Consider the following 5,536-nt stretch of genomic DNA (forward strand, 5'->3'; position numbering starts at 1 on the left):
CAATAGTTTACCCATTGAAGAGGAATAGTCTTGATAGACATATTTTTCAACTTCTTTTCTGTCTTAGATTTCAAGGTAAAATTCTTGGAGTAAGGGTACGCAACAAATTAAACTCGATTTAGCATCTTTCTTTGTGAACAAGTACTTGATGGCTGAATGATCTATGAAGACTTTGACTTTTGTACCGATAAGATATCAATGAAACTTGTCAAAAGCAAAAACTATAGAAAATTGTTCTTTCTCAGTTATCTTGTAATTAAGTTAGGCTCCTGTCAAAGTTCTGCTTGCATAGTAAATCGGATGAAATACTTTGTTTTTTCTTTACCCCATCACAGCTCCTACAGCAAAATTGCTAGCATCACACATCAACTCAAAAGGAGAGTTCCAATTTGGTGTAACGATTATTTGTGCTGAGATAAACCGAATTTTCAATTCTTCAAATGCTTCCAAGCATGATTTGTTAAACTCAAAATTTGTGTCTTTCTCTAATAGCATACACAAAGGCTTGAAAATCTTTAAGAAATCCTTGATAAACCTTCAGTAAAAATGGTATGCCTTAAGAAACTTCTAATTCCTTTAACAGTGACTGGGGGTGGCAACTTTTCAATTACATCAACCTTTGCTTTGTCAACTTTGATCCCTCTTCTGGAGATTTTATGGCCTAAGACAATCCTTTCCTTAACCATAAAGTGGCATTTCTCTCGATTTAGGACAAGGTTAGTCACCTCACATCTCTTCAGTACCATAGCCAAGTTACTCAAACACATATCATACGAATCACCAAAAATAGAAATATCATCAAGTAATACCTCAAAAAAAATTTTCAACCATATTAGTAAATATTACCATTATACATCATTGAAATGTTGTAGGTGCATTACATAAACTGAAAGGCATTCACCTAAAAGAAAACGTACCATATGGGCAAGTAAAATTTGTTTTGTGTTAGTCTTTCGAGGCTATAGCTATTTGGTTGTACCCTAAATACTCGTCTAAAAAATAGTAATATTATTTACCTACCAGTCAATCCAACATTTGGTCCATGAAAGGAAATGGGAAGTGATCCTTCCAAGTTGCCTTCTTCAGCTTTTTATAGTCTATATAGATTCTCTAGCCCATGACCATCCTCATCGGGATTAACTCGTTATGCTTATTCTCTACAATCGTGATTCCACCCCTCTTTAGTACACATTGTACCAGACTTACTCCTAAACTATCTGAGATGGGTTAAATAATTATCGCTTCTAACCATTTCATAACTTTCTTTCAAACTACATTTTTCATAATAGGATTGAGCCTATTTTTCCCATCAATTCTTGCTTTCTCGCCTTCCTCTAATATAACTTTGTGCGTACAAAAGGAATGGCTTATTCTTCGGATACTAAAGTCCAATCGATCGCCTTTTTGAATTTCATCAAAACTTCAATCAACTGCTCCTCTTGGTGTTCTGTTAATTCTACTAAAATAATCACATGTAAAGTAGAACAATTACCTAAATAAACGTATTTCAAGTGAGAAGATAGTACCTTTAGTTAAATTTTGGGTGTTTCTTCGATTGACAACTTTTGTTGTGTGTATTCTCGAGTTTCCAACTCTAATGATTCAAAACGTGCTGGGCGAACATAGTCTTTCGGATTGGCTTCCCTCCAAGCCATATTTTCTTTACTTTGTTCATCTTCTATTGGCTTAGACCTTAAGGTGTTTTCCAATGGGTCTTCTGCAGAATTGCACTCCCATTCTATAGAGACCAAGGATTCTAGCTCCACCATTACTAAGAATTCTTCCACTAGATCAGGAAATTTCATGAATTTAAGAACATTAAAAGTCACCTAGTCATCTTGAACTCACATAGTAAGGTCACCTTTCTACACGCCTATTAATGTTCCCCCCATTGCTAGGAAAGGTCTTCCCAAGATGATCAACACTTCCTTATTTGCTTCAAAATCTAAAACAATAAAATTAGTAGGAAAAATAAACTTATCTACATGTACCAAACATCCTCGATCTTTCCTTCCGGGTGTGCTAAAGATCAATCCTCTAGTTGGAGCATCACAGTTGTTGGTCTAACATCACCTATACCTAACATGTTAAAAATAAACATTGGCATCAAGTTGATGCTTGCTCCTAGATCGCATAAGGCTTTACCATAGTAAGTTTCTCCAATATTTCAGGGTATAGTAAAGCTCTAGAGGTCCTTCATTTTTGTAGGTAGTTTGTTCTATATGAATGCACTAAACTCCTTTGTTAATGCTACAGTCTCAAATTCACCAAGCCTCTTCTTCTTGGATAGAATGTCCTTCATGAACTTGACATAATTATGCATTTGTTCTAAGGTTTCTACCAATGGGATATTGATGTGAAGCTACTTAATAACATCCAAGAAGTTCTTCAACTGCATCTCCTATTTCTGTTGGTTGAGTTTTTGTAGATATAGAAGTGATGAAACCTTGGCTTGGATCAAACAACTTTTCTGAAAAATTGTATCTACATCTAACAAAGGTGTTAGCTTATTAGGATTGACTACTTTGGATTCTACTTCTTCAGAATTTTTAGAATTTAGCATCTGTGGTGCAGGAATTTCAACTCTCGGTTGATCTTTCTTTCTCTTGGTAGAATCATCTTCAACCTCAGCTTCCCTGGGTTCCAAATTCCTTTCGCTTCGTAAAGTAATTACTTTGCAGTGTTCCTTACCCATACTCCTCAGATTTTTCGTGTCACTTGGCAAGTTTCCTTGGGGTCTATTATGAATCTTTGTAGCTAACTGGCCTATTTGGTTCTCCAAATTTTTTAGTGTTGTTGCTTGGCTTTGGATTAAGGCTTCTAAACTTGTTGATTGAACCGTAGAGGTTAATTTGATCTTTGATGCATGTAGTTGTTGCTCGATCCCGCTCATTGGTTACTGCAAGAAAAGTTTGGATGGTTTTGGCACAAAGCATTATAGAAGTTGGATTGTGGTCCTTGTACACTTCTATTTTGGTTTCTATTCCCAACATAATGAAAGAACTCGAGATTTGATGCAGAATTCTCAAATGAATGTTCGTCCTCACAGTATACGCAAGAAATAACATCAAATTGACCCAGTAGCTGAGCTGCAACATTGTTTAAATTGTTAGTAGAAAAAATTTTAAGCATTGAAGAAATTAAAGATACCTAAGCAACAAGTGAAGTGAGAGCATCCACTTCATGCACTCCTGGTACTCTTCTTCCTGAAGCTACTCGATTGGTTGGCCACTGATAGTTGTTACTGGCTATTCTCTTCAAAATTTTGTAAGCCTCATTATAAGAATTAGAAAGGAGAGCACCATTCACAAAAACATCTACCACCATCCTAGTGTGTGTGTTGAAATCGTTATAAAATGTCTCTAGCTAAATGCAATACGAAACCCCGTGGTGAGGGCATTTGTGTAATAACCCTTTAAATCTTTCCCATGTCTCATATAGGGATTCGTCATCCAATTGCTAAAAATTAGTGATCTCATTCTGCAACTTAGCATTTTTCTAGGTGGGAAATACTTAACTAGGATGCGTTTTGCTAATTCTTGCCATGTAGAAATTAAACTCGGTGGCAATGAGTTAAGCCATGCTTGTGCTCTATCTTGCAAAAAGTATGGAAAAAAATTTAATCTCAATGCCTATTCAGTTACACAGACTATCTTGAAGGAATCACTCTCCTCCATAAAAAATCAAAGGCGAAGGTGCAGATCATCTGTGGGCATTCCACTAAATTGGCCCACTCTCTGAAGCATTTGGAAAATCAGAGGCTTCAATTCAAACTGCTGTGTCTCAATCTCTGGTCTCCTAATTCTTAGATTAAGCTCATTAAAAAGGGGTACAATCTAGTGCCTTATAGCTCGATTCCTATCATCGACAATAAGAATTGGATTACGAGCATTAGCAGTTCCATTCTCTTGAACTTCGTTTCGATTTTCAGGGACCATTCCTGTGGCTTGTCTCTGGGCTAGTCTTTCTTGTCTCCTTTGTTTAAATGTCTGCTCGATTTTAGGGTCTACAAGGAGTAAATCGACGATTTGAACTATGTTCATAAACACCTGAAAAGAAGATCACAAAAAGTTAATTAATTAAAGATAAATATAAAATAAGTAAACCAAATTGCAAGAAATAATTTCACAAATAATGATTAAGTTAAAAGTCTCTGGAAACGACGCCAAAATCTTGGTTCATGACGGAATGTGCAAGTATACACAATCGTTATAAATTAATAAGCAAGTAAAAAGAGTATCGTCTCCATAGCGACTATGTTTAAATCAATAATTGTAAAATTAATATTTACAAGTTGGTTAATAAAACACAATATTTTGAGGCAATAGATGTTAAAATCAAATTAATCCGCTATATGCAAATCAATTAACCTAAAAGCAATGAAGTGGTTTAACAAAAATTCACATGTTTTAACAAAAATAACATCAATAAGCTATAACAATTACATCTCTCAACCCAATTCATCCTTTATCATGTTTAACAATATTCTGAAAAAATTTCATGGCAACTCAGTCATTTATGAACTTGGAACCTAAATCATAAACTCTTTAGAGATATTAGATTTGTCACTTAGAAACCATACATATTTCTATCTCACCGTTGAATTAAGAATTTCTTAGAATTTACGAAAAGTAACACAGATGGGTTAAGTTTGAAACAATGAATTACATAAAGCTAAAGTTACGCAAGGTAATAGTGTTCTTTTGGAATTATTACAAACCTCTAATTCATTCTGGTTCAGATATGAATTAAGCATTCATTTTCCAATTATTATGTCCATTAGCCATCATCTGGTTCAGGTTAAGTGATTAATTCTAATGCAGTGAAACATACCTTAAGGCATGAACAACATTAATAATTTTAATTGGAAACATAAACAATTGAGGCATGAAACAATATAAACATGAATTGAATGAATTAAATCAAGGCATTAAAATCATTCTAGCTAAAACAAATTTAAGTCATTATTATTAATGAAAAAGCAATTAAATAGTTTGCATTCATTTTTTAAACTCAGAACACTTAAAAGAGAGAAGGAAGAAGAAACTCTGAGATAAATTTGGTGACTTTCTGAGACATATCAGTGGCGCATTCCTTTGATTTTCGTCATTGCTTGGATGCAAATTACTCCTCAAGATGGCCGGCCAAGAGAGCTTTTGCTCTCAAGAAATGCTTGCTAAGGGAACTCTTAAAGAGAGAATGAAAAGATGGAGAAAATAAGAGGCTTTAGGCGTGGTAGAGAAGAGAAGAGATTGAATGAATGTTGAGTGATTAATGAATGAGTTTTGGCTTTTATTTATACACATCAGAGGGGACTAAAAATAAAGATTTTCAGCCATAATCTTCTCCTTAAAAATAGAGACTGAATGAATGTTGAGTGATTAATGAATGGGTTTTCATCACTGTAATGCAAGAAGGAACATATTAGAAATAATGGAAGAACATCGGGAAGACAACGTTTGCTTGTCCAATCCACACTTCAGCTACGCAGTGTCCTGAGGTGGTTGGGAGGGGTTGTCTGCTTGTTTTCTCTTTC

General features: G+C 34.8%; 1 non-coding gene across 1 annotated transcript; it reads left to right on the forward strand.

The window, feature by feature from the left end:
- Positions 1-3,382: 3,382 nt before the first annotated feature.
- On the forward strand, positions 3,383-3,488 carry LOC121215223 (small nucleolar RNA R71). The gene has a single exon (XR_005910952.1). It is a non-coding gene; the product is annotated as a small nucleolar RNA R71 (small nucleolar RNA).
- The last annotated feature ends 2,048 nt before the right edge of the window (positions 3,489-5,536 follow it).

This window comes from Gossypium hirsutum, chromosome D02, assembly GCF_007990345.1.
Source record: "Gossypium hirsutum isolate 1008001.06 chromosome D02, Gossypium_hirsutum_v2.1, whole genome shotgun sequence".
Taxonomy (NCBI): Eukaryota; Viridiplantae; Streptophyta; class Magnoliopsida; order Malvales; family Malvaceae; genus Gossypium; species Gossypium hirsutum.